Raw genomic sequence first — 12,069 nt, forward strand, 5'->3', positions numbered from 1 at the left:
GTATTAGGGGAATAAGTTATACAAACTGGAATCTGAAATAATAGAAAGATTACCCAGTAACTTTCACTACACTGCTATTTTTAAGATGGCAGTATATCATGCTACAATACTATCAGTAGATAAGCTTTTGTTAAACTTTTAAAGTAATTTGAGTAGGTAATTACTAGTGGTTTAGTAGTCTAAAGCAGGATTGATGGCGGCTTGATTGGCTGTAGCAGTTACTAAAGTTCACATTTTATGACCTCCTTAAAAATATTAATTTAGAAGCTTATGAATTACTCTCTGGAGTCACCCTGAATTAACAAATACTGAGCTATCTTTTAGCTTTTGAATCTTTTTGTTATTAATTTCTGCCCACTACTGAACTTTATAGTGTTTTTCAAGAACTCATTTTCTAGGTAGAGCAGGAGTAACTCTTTCATGGCCAGGACTAAGTTGTGCAAAATGTTCTCATAAATAGTCTTGTTCCATGCCAGCATTAAAGATGAACCTGGCTGGTCACTCCTGCCCATCCTTTCTGCTTGATAGAGTAGGTAGTTGTGTGATAATGTAGTAATTGAGGAGCTGGGCTATGCATTTAAAAATGGGGTAGTCCAACTGAATTACCTTCCTAATCTGCTTCACCAGGTGGCTGAAAAGACTTTAGTGTTGGGGGATGCTGGGGCAGGAGTGAGGAGCTGGGGTCAGTAGAGCTCTTCATCCCACAGGTCTGGTTCAACCTGAGCTACTTCCATTGGAAACACCAGCTGTGTGGAAACACTGTGCTGTTCTCAGTTACACGCGTTCGGCTTCAACTCTTGATTCTTCTCTTCCCCCAATTTACAGGAGCCAAGACAAAACATTTAACAAAGCATTTAGTGAGCAAAATGTGGAAGCTGAAGTGCTTCCACAGAAGATCAGAAGACAGCTGAGAACAGAAGCATCGTACTTGCACAGGCGCCTCAGAAACACAAGGCATGCTGTTGTTCAGCAGTGACCTGCTAAATTGAAAGCTTCATGGCCCTGCATTCAAGCTGACCCTCTGTACCCATTTGGAAGTCAGTGGAAAGGTAGTCTTAATAGCCTTATAAACAGGGACTTTGCTGTGGGAGCTCTGGCTCCTTTTACAGAGAGAATCCTCAGTGATTCTGATGGGGTGGGGAAGGCATTATCAGATGAGTCAAAGATCACCTCCAAAGGAGGTCTGACAAGCCTTGGAAGAATTCTGTCAGACCTTTTGGATCTTTGCTTAGCTTATTGTGAGTATAGTAGTTTTGTGTCAAAGGCGATGTGATTCACGTGTCAGTGCAGTACTAATGCAGTAGCAGCAAGCTACTTAGGAGAGAGATGCTTCCTCTTCCACATCACCATTGTGCAGTGGGACCACAGTGCCTGCGCTTTTGCTTCCTAGGAGAACTCAGATTTGCCAGCTGGGTAAAACAGCTCTGAGGCTGGGCTGCAGCAGGAAGAGATCATTGTCTCTAATGGATCTGTGTAGACAAGCTAAAGCATTGGAAGGGAACATAGACAATTCTGATGGCATTTAGGGACCTTAGCCAGTCAGGGAATCAAGCAGGTGGGAAGAGAATGGAATAAGTATAGGGATGTACCATGTGCTATGGAACTTGCAGTTAGGTTAGGCAGCATCAAGGCTGGTTTTGGTGAAGTTTGTTGGGTGTTGGTGAAATAAACTACCAATATTAAATTGTTAGAAGGAGGTGCTGAGGTAGATGGAAGCTGAGGTTTCAAGTTTTTGGCCAAACAATTGGTTATGTGCGTGTTTCCTTTCCTGCAATCCACCCACTGCCACACCTGTGGGCAGCCCAGTTTGTTGCAGAAGAGAAAAGACTTGCTATAAAAGATTTGAGAAGTACTGCTAAATCCACAGAATTGGCCAAGGAAATACTGATTCTCTGGCCTGTGCTTTCACAGAGGCTTCTATCTGGAATTTTAAAACAGCATCCAAGATACCTAACAGTTGAGAGAAACCTTACTTCAGTGGTTCCTTCTGGATAGCTTAGGGATTGCAGAATTCAGTGTTCCTTATTATGAATCCCTGCGGAGTATGTTGTGTTGTCAGTCAGTTGCTGTTTTGAAAGACTACTGTCCTCTTCCAGTCAAGCAGCGTTTGTGTGTTCAAGCCTGTTTGTCCAAGTTTAGGTTAGCTTAAACAGGTCAACTAACGGCTCTTTGCTGTTATTTAAACTGTTTGACCCTGTTGCCCGAGTGAGCAAGTTAGGAAGCAGTTACATGAGCAACTTAGCGTGCAGATCATAATTTCAGATGGGAAAATGAATGATGATGAGGTATTGTAGTATAGGAATATAGGATGCTCTTTGGTCATCATGGCTGCAGAATAAGCTGGAAGGTATGGGTCTAAACTCTTTATGTTACATTAACAGGAGCTTGTGTCAGCTGAACCATTAGAAGTGGACACTTTGCAGTGCAAAGCATTTCAGTGCCTAACCCCTTTTAGGTATCCAGCTGTCCAAAGAATCAATGGTCCTGTCTTGCCCTTCTTTCTCTGAACAGATTGGGAACTCATCCGAACATTTGAAGTGTTAGGAGCCATACCAAGTACTGTCTTATCTGAGAGAGGCTGTGTATGCTTTGGTGACTGCTTTCTAAAATCAGGTAATCAAAAGCATTCAAAATGAAAATATTAATATGAAAGGAAAGGTAGACTGTAATCTTACATCTTTGTTGGAGTCCAAAAATCACAATGAAAAATAATTTTCTACTTTTATCTCCATGGATCCACTGGTCAACCTAAAGAGTTCTGAAAGCTGACAGTGGCACATATGCAAATCTCTAAAATGTACCCGAATACCATATATACTGTTACTTGCAAAAATACGCATTGCCTTTTGAAGAACTCAACAGTTTGTTTCCTTCCAAATGTCCAAACAAAAAATGAGTAGTCTTCTCTAGCCACTCTGTTTAGTATTATTTAGTGGTTATGGGAATAATGTGTTAGGAACCCTCAGCATGAATTCTGTGATTTTGGTTACAAAGATACTGAATGAAATTTTAAACGATGTGGGTATTTCAAGTCCTTCTGAATTTTACACCAAATGTTTATGGGACAAAGGACAAACAGTTGCATGCAACTTGCACTTTTACCCCAACAACTGAATGGTGAGAAAAGCCCATCAATGTTCTTGCAACACCAACTGCTCTGCCTGTAGCACCTTGCCTGAAGATTGTACAAGGTGGTAGACTGTGGTGGCTTCCAAATGCTTTGATGTCATGCAGTCATGCTGTGGTTTAGTCTGCTGCCTAGCTGGCACTATCACGTTTCAGCATTACTTTGTAGCTTTTGCTTTTCTCAGAACTCACTGGAGAGGAGACATAGGTTATTTTGGTGTCTTGTTCCCTGTCTGAATGTGGTACTCAGACTCTTAGTCTGCATCAATACTAGTAAATTAAACATGGCTGGGACTGTTCTCTGATGCTGAGGCCAACTGGCATGGAACAACTCTCATACACACTATTAGGCTTCAAAACAGGTCAACCACATCCGCATTCTCTGCTGGGAATGGTCGCTGGCTTGGGATAGCTGATCCAGGTCTCTGCGGTGCTAAGGTCTAACAATTTAATAGTACCGAGAATAAAGTTCCAGTGCCTATGATATATGCTGGACCTGTTTGTTTTACTAATTCAGATGTGGTCCAAGTTGTGCAGTATCTTTAAATGCCAAGCTTTGCCCAACAGCAGCAGGTAATGGGGTCTAGTTCCACTGGTAGATGGAGGGGCCTGGAGGAAGATCTGTTCTTTGGAAAGGCAGCGACAACTGACAACACTGTTCTGCAAGGAAACCATCCTCTCTAGCAATAAATGTCACTAGCTAAAAGAGAGAAAGGGTACTTTAAAAAAAAAAATCCTATTACTTTTGCTAATATACAAATAAATGGCAATTAGCAATCAAAAATTTATAGACTATAGTAACTACTGGATTTAATGAGAAGTGTAAAATACATGATGGTCTTGTGAGGTACAGAGACGAAACCTTATTAAAGAAAATGAATAAAAATCTTAAAGTTGAAATATGCATAGGCCTTTATATTCAAACTTTCCTATCATTAGTAAGGTTTGGAGGTCTCTTGAACTATCCACTAGATATTATCAGCCATCTTAAAATTTAACCTAGCAATAATGCAATGCTGTAATCGAAGGGGCAAGCTGTGATACTTTTCTGGCAAGCCTGCCTATAGAACTGCCGTTTCCTATAAACTGACAAAGGGAGGGAAGCTATACACAGATAATTCATCCTTTAGCCCTTCATATCTAAGTATGCTTTCTAGCACAATACATCACCTTAATTATAATACCTTCTGCAGCAGGATAGAATTTTCTGACCAGATATTTTTTGTTGCCAAATTACTTGCACATACACTATGAAAATATTTTCTGTGTCTGTACATGTATTTCATCAGCTATGCTCCCATCTGTCAAAGTAGGGTGAATGCTTTAATTGCTTAATCAGCTTTCCAGGCACAAAAACACCATAGCGAGTTGTATAGTTACGTGGTGGTACATAAGCAATTATTCGAGGTAGTCTTCCCAACTTTTGTATTCTAGTAGGCGACAAGCATGCTGGATTTAGTGAGATTATAAGCACAGTTATTTACTAGCAGAAGCTGATGTTTTTCTCCCCTCTATTTTTACATTTGAGGATAAAGTACAATTTATGTTCTGGGCATCATCTTGTGGAAGTTCTAAATCACTTCATGAGGCTTTCAGCCTGGCTTATGTCATTTATCCCTCAGCACTCAGTCCATTTAATCCAGGCCTCTCAGCTGTACAGACCTAGCTCCTGTTGTGAGTGATCGGCCTGCTTGAGTGCTCCCAGCTTCTCCTGTCACATCACATTTGCATAAAAGAGGACGGATAACCAAATTTGAGCACACAAATGAAAATGCTAAGCGCTGAACCTGTCACAGTTGTTGTTCAACTAATTGTGAAAAATTTGATTTGCTGGCTTTTCACTGTTTATCATGTGGACCCCCTTCTCAAATTTGCCTCGGCTTCTGCTTCTGTACATGTAGCTTTTAAACTCTCTACACAAGCAGCCCACCCTGGGGATTACTTACCTCTCCTACCAGCTTTTAATGTTGGCTCATCTACTTGACTAAATTAGGCCACCATGGCAAACAAACACATAATTAAAAACCTGGGAAAGACAACTGCAGTTGCACTTCTTAAATTGATTTTGCAGTCTATTACTGGTATATGCCTTTGCATTTTGCCATTTTATCTTGTCCTCCTATGAACCCTGAAAATGTCTTTGCTTTTGATTATATATAGGAGGAACATATATTATTTGAAAATGAAGACTAAGATTTTCTTCTCAAAAGGGAATAGTAAATAAAAACACATTCTTATTTCTGGGTACTTTGTGGCAGCCTATTACAGAGGTGCTGGTGCATTTGAAATTAAGTTAATTTGAAATTAAGGTGCATTTGAAATTAAGACCCATTTTTGAACTGGAATTGAAATCTCGTGGATTGTATTGTTCAAATTATTGTGATTTTTCAAAATTCTGGGGTTTGACTTTTAGCTTTCCAAATGTACTTATAACTGCTGTCATACTTCTATTTCAGATCACCTTCTCTTATCTGTATAATTTACAAATCACTTCTTAAAGAGTATACCAAAATGTCACCAATTAAAACAGTTGAATGTCATGTTGCTTTTTTGTGAGGGGAGAGGAAGTTCAGCCAAACAATTATCTATACAAATATGCAAAAAAATTCATCTACATACCTAAATCATCCATCCCTTTGGTGTCAATGTTGGTTATACTCTGAATGCCCATAACTGTCATCATTTAAGAAAGTGGATGATAACATGGACATAGTGGATACAAATCTATAAAGGCCATTGAAAGCTTCCAAAACCAACCTGATAAGAAAAGCTGGTATTTAGAGATATATAAATAATTGATATTTTTCTGGCAGTACTAAAATATCAAAATAATTGTTTTCAAATGAAGAAAATAATTTGTCAGCAGATATGACTGAAATATTGTTTAAAAATAAAATTGAAAACATTTTACTTAAAATGTATTTTAATTTCATTTCCTTCTGTTGGTGAAGGGGGAAAAGTCCCTGCAATGACCTTCATGTCAAGTACAGTTCACTGATAACAGTGGTAGTAATGTGGCTTAATCCCTTTTATAAACTGATCAAGACCTATCTTAAAACTGTAGGATATATTCATCTGTTTCTCTGGTAAGGTTGCAAAAAAAAAAAAAAAATTCTGATTATTAGGAACTATATAATTTGTAGCCTAAACTGATTTACATCCAAGTTAACTATGGTTAGCTATCCTTTGTTCAAAATAGCTTTTCTCCCTTCATGATGTTTACTTCCTTGATACGTTCATGAACAGCTGTCGTGTCGCCGCCACCTTCATTTTACTAGGCTAAACAGGCTGAACTGTTAAAGACCTTTGACAGACAAAGTCTGAGGTATTTAACTGCAGCAATTCAAGACACTAACATTCACAGCTCAGGGTGTTGGAGATCACTGACCTTTATTTTTCCATTAAATTTTGCTCTTTTCTTCATTTTTACTACTGAATTCTACTGTCATCAAAAATGCAGCTGGAGAAATAACTCATGCTGTATTCTGTACTCACTACATTTTGTTAGTTTGTGATCACTAGAATACTATCAGTTTCCTTTTTCACATCCTTCTTTCACATCACACTACTTTATCTCCTTCCTCATTAATAGCTTTCCAAATTTGTCCTCCTTTCCTGCCCTCTTTCTCGGGTTTACCAATGAATTACATTAAATACACAAATCTTATTTGCAAAATAAAGTATCTGGAAAAGAGGGATACAGACGTGCTTGGAAGAGACTATTCATTAGCATGGCAGGCCCCCAGCATCCAATAGCGGAGCAATGGAAATTCGAGAAATGAGTTAGGCAAAAAAACCCCAATTCTGTACTTGACAAACTGCAACTACATTGCCAACAGGTTTGATTCTGAAAATCTGAAGTAGCAGCTCTTAGTCCAGACCAAAAAGGTGGCTTGCAGATTTCCAGAATGTTGTTACATCTTTTAGATTACTCTGAGTAACCTTCAACAAGGTGTTCTATAGTGAATCTCATATTCCCTCCCAGCTTCTCCCACTTGCAAAATACATCCCGATAGCTGAAATGTCCTGAAATATCTTTATGATCAAAGAGGCAGAAGAAGATTTATTTACTCATGAAAATAGGTACCATTTTCAAAACCCATTTTCTTCATATAAAGAGAGCAACAAAAATGTCCTTAGTTACCCTGTTCTTCAACAGTGGGGTTAATATCTATTGATAAACTGTTATCTCTTCTTACCATGCAATGGTTTGATCTGGAAATCTCATAGATATGTTAAAGCTGCCAGAACAGAATTAAATATTTAGGCTCGTGTACCATATTGGTCTTAGGAAGATCTATGTTTATGGATAAGATGCTGTCCTCTGCTTTTTCTCAGATTTTAACAAGAAAACAGGACATTAATTTCTTGCTTTGTTTCTAATTTAACCATATTGGAATGTGGAAATTTTATTGTTCAATCCTGGAATTTTTTCATTAATAAAAAAAAAAATCCTCGTCCCTTGTTTTACTTCCTTTGCCTCTCTCTGAACTTAGTTATGTATTTTGTTAGATTTATTCTGAAGTAGTGCAAGAAAAGGAGAATGGAAGAGACTGACCACAACAGCCACAAACCAACATATCAGCTCTCAGGGTAAGTTTTGTAGTCAGAATATTTGTGACAGTAGAACTTAAATGGCAGTTTCTGAAAAGGGAAATTAGATTTTAAACTTTTTTCAGTAAGTTTATCTGTCTACTAAGTAAATGTGAATGCCTGATTTATAATTTCAGAAACTACACTGCAAAATTTCTTCAAGTTCTGTATCCGTAAAATGTTTTGCTAGGCAAGTCAGAGAAATACAACAGAGCGAGGGCAAGAAATGTGTTTAAAATTTTGAACAAGTATTAATGGAAAATGTTTTGCCATATTCCCTCAGCTCTAATAAAATGTACACTTTCCATTTATCCTTCAACTAGATATCTATTGATGTTTGATTAAAAACAATCTCCCCTGCTTCTGTAAGTACCTTCATGTAATTCATGGGGATTTTCTCATTTTCCCAGGTCCACTTGGGTAAATAAAGGTTTCTCCTTAGCTCAGTCTCTTAGGTTGGATGTTAGAATAAACAAACTTCCATTAACTTGCTTTTTGTTTTGCTTTAGATTGCAAGTAACTTCATCAGCATGTGAGAGAGATGACTGCTCCATCTCTCCCTATATATTCTATTATACAAAGCTGACCCCCTTCCCCTGAGCTTAGCTCTTGACTATAGCTAAATGCAAAAGAATAAGCACACACAGAAAGATTAGCAGGTTACACATACACATCTCCATGGTCTGTGGGTATATGCAAAGAGAGAGATATGTTAAATTACCTGCTCTTTTTATATAAAAAAGAAAACTTATTTACCCTATGGGTAAAATGTGTGTTGACCTACTGTATTACAGTATAAGCATGAACGAGGTTACTTTTTCCCCCTTTCTGCTAAATAATAAGGCAACCCATGCTGAGGGTGCACTTAAACTATACCTATAACTCCTGGAAATTCATAGATCGTAAGGCCAAATGGGACCATTATGATCATCTTGCCTGACCTCCTCTATAGCACAAGCCATAGGGTTTCAACAACATAACAGTATTTGTAATTTCATATGCATTAGAGTGCTATTTATAGGATATATATTGTATTGAAATGGCAGAATATTCATTGCTCTGAAATTCTGCTAGATAATTTTACTACTGTAGTGGCACCTACAGCATTCTCAGTTGGTATATATTAATAAAAAAAATTTTCAAACAGAATTTCAAGTAATTTGCTAAAAATGTGACTACATCTAGTAAATCTGCTTGGGATAACAGCTGCAAAACCATATGTTTAATATAAAAACACAGTTGATACAAAATAATCTAAGTAATTTATTAATTACTAAGTACTGTAGAATTTGAAATCTAATTAAGAAAAGAAAAATTATGACTAACTGGTCCATTGCAGTAACTGGAATATTATGTACCTTTCACAAGGCTTACTCTTGTCCTGTGCTAAAGCTCTTTTTCCTTTGGCTGATATCAAGAGCTGTGGTGCTTGATTTTCATTTTCATGGAACCATTGCTATAAACGACTGCTACAAATGGGAACTGATTTTAAATGGTGACTAGTGCAGAAGCAGACATCTGCGCTGTTACACATGTAAAGCAAACTGAACTGCATCCCCTGCCTTGCTTTGTAAAACTATCACCCTTTCTTTATACGAGGAAGTATATTTAAAACTAATATTTCCCTTTTTTTAAAAAAAAAATAAAATCATTAGTCCTCAAGTTTCATTTCCTACCTATCTGAAAACCAAAAAATGTTCTGTGTGTTGTTCTGTAGGAGTCACTAATGAAATGTACTACATTGAACAGTCCTAAAGGTCCCAATCAAACCAAACCAGCTTCACTGCTCAAATCTTGGAAACAGGTAATATGCCTGATTTTTAAAGATAAGAATCTAAGTATTGCCCATGTTTGTATTTGCTGCTGGGTAGGGAGCAATAAAAGGGCAATTAGCATTTCTACTGATCATTGGTTAAAATGATTTACCCACCTTTTAGCAAAGTAATAAAGATCCTTGAAGTAATTACATCATTTTGTTAAAAGCTAAGAATGATGAGATAAAACAGCACGGATATCATCGGTCAAAGATGTTTATCGGTGCATATTAAAAGCTTTTAAGCATGGTCTTGTAGAAAGCCTATGCCATTCAGATCAGTCCCTTCTTCTCCCTGTCTTCTCTAAAATTATACTAATTTAAAGACATATACTTACACGAACAACTCTGCCTTAAAAAAAGCAGATAGAAAACTAAATATATCACTTAACAGAAACTTTCAGGAATTAGTTATCATAAAATAACCTGATTTTGTAAAATCTGACATGCTTTGTTCAGAGAGTCTCCCTGCTATGCAGAAGCTTTGACAAACTCTTGTGACAAGTGCAGGAGGAGGGCTGTGTCTCGAGGTTTGCATTTTGATCAATTCACTAGTAAATTCTCTGAGAGCCTAGATAATTACAACATTTAGCTAAAAAAGGTTAGTTTAAAAGCAATTTTTAAAGATATTTCAATGGAGGGAAAGAGAGCAGGGATGAAGAGACCAATTAACCAATTTTTCTTGCCCTTTCTCTCAAGCACAGACACATTCTGTACAAACCCCTGTTTTGATGTATTATTTTAATTAATCCCAGTCCTTTGATTTCTGCAAAAAGAAGGTTAGCAAATGTAACAATGCTCGAGAGTTTCTTTATCGTAAAAGACACATAATTTCAAGCATTTAATAAGGTAGATTTATTCTGGGTAGTTTAGTTTGCACATTCACTCAAACAGCCCTCCCCAAAGACAACATTAAAAATGTGATTAGTTAGCTGCCATCAATAACACAAAATAGGAAAACACTCTCTGAAGGGACAGCTTTGTGGAGGGCACTGCACAGTGTGTAGTAAAAATATATGGCCTAATAAGTTTACATTTGCAGGCTCATTTGTTAAAACTCTTGAATTTCTAATTTGTGTCGGAAAGATAAATGGATGGGGCCTCAGTAAAGTGTGAGATTAATACTGATGGATGGGGATTCAGATTTTTGCTAGCCTCTTACTTCTGTACAACCCAGTAGGCAGTTTATGGGGGAAACCAAATGTAAATAAAAAAGAGGACATTATTTACCTTGGTCAAGGCCAATTACCAGTTATATTGTTCTTTTCAACTTTATTGTTTGGATGTAAATTATCCTTATCTAATTATTGTTTAATGCATTTTGGTAATCAAGCCCTTCCAAAGTGTAATTAGATGCTAAAAAGGACAGGCACCCAATGGTTACTTTGAAACACTGCAAATAGTCAAATGGCAGAAATGGAGGCCGCTGGGACCTTTTGGGGTGTAAGGTGGAAGAATAATAATAAGACATATTATGTAATAAAAACTGCCTTATACCTGAATCAAAATACTCACATAAAATGAAAATGAGCTGAGGTTAATATAATAAAATAAGCAGAATCTGTATATGCCATACACAGTTGATTTCAACAGCCTGCCTTCCACATGCAGTGCCAGAGCAACGCTATCAGTGTGCTGTAAAGAGACAGACAATAAGAGGTGACAGTGGTATTTCTTACCTGTCTGGCAAAAGGTACCTCTGAACTTGGATGAACTTTACCAACTTAGAGAAAAAAGTTCTTATATTCTAATAAAGTAAGTTGCCAGAAATCTTTTCAAACTAAAATACGAACATAGACATGTGTCCTAGTTTCGGCTGGGATAGAGTTAATTTTCTTTCTAGTAGCTGGGGTGCCGATCACTACCGCAACAGTGCACCGGCGGCAATATGGCACCAAGACCCCCTGATTCCCATCCATAAGCTGATTCGTCAACTGGAGAGCCAAGGATCGATCGAGACTCACTCGCCCTTTAACAGCCCTATATGGCCAGTGCGAAAGTCTAATGGAGAGTGGAGACTGACAGTAGACTATCACAGCCTGAATGAAGTCACGCTGCTGCTGAGTGCTGCCGTGCCAGACGTGCTGGAACTTCAATACGAACTGGAGTCAAAGGCAGCCAAGTGGTGTGCCACAACTGGTATCGCTAATGCGTTTTTCTCAATCCCTTTGGCAGCAGAGTGCAGGCCACAGTTTGCTTTCACTTGGAGGGGTGTCCAGTACACCTGGAATTGACTGACCCAGGGGTGGAAACACAGCCCTACCATTTGTCATGGACTGATCCAGACTGCTCTGGAACAGGGTGAAGCTCTAGAGCACCTGCAATACATTGGTGACATTGTTGTGTGGGGCAACACAGCAGAAAAAGTTTTTGAGAAAGGGAAGAAAATAGTCCAGATCCTCCTGAAGGCCAGTTTTGCCATAAAACAAAGTAAGGTCAAGGGACCTGCACAGGAGATCCAGTTTTTAGGAATAAAATGGCAAGATGGACATCATCAGATCACAATGGATGTGATCAGCAAAATAACAGCTATGTCT

At 38.0% G+C, this 12,069-nt stretch overlaps 1 long non-coding RNA gene across 1 annotated transcript; it reads left to right on the forward strand.

Moving 5' to 3' along the window:
* The first annotated feature begins 205 nt into the window (after nt 1–205).
* On the forward strand, nt 206–11,772 carry LOC142421889 (uncharacterized). The gene is made up of 5 exons (XR_012779000.1): nt 206–1,049; nt 2,512–2,613; nt 7,639–7,719; nt 9,437–9,523; nt 11,376–11,772. It is a non-coding gene; the product is annotated as an uncharacterized LOC142421889 (long non-coding RNA).
* Nucleotides 11,773–12,069: the final 297 nt, after the last annotated feature.

Source organism: Mycteria americana, chromosome 1 (genome assembly GCF_035582795.1).
Source record: "Mycteria americana isolate JAX WOST 10 ecotype Jacksonville Zoo and Gardens chromosome 1, USCA_MyAme_1.0, whole genome shotgun sequence".
Classification (NCBI taxonomy): Eukaryota; Metazoa; Chordata; class Aves; order Ciconiiformes; family Ciconiidae; genus Mycteria; species Mycteria americana.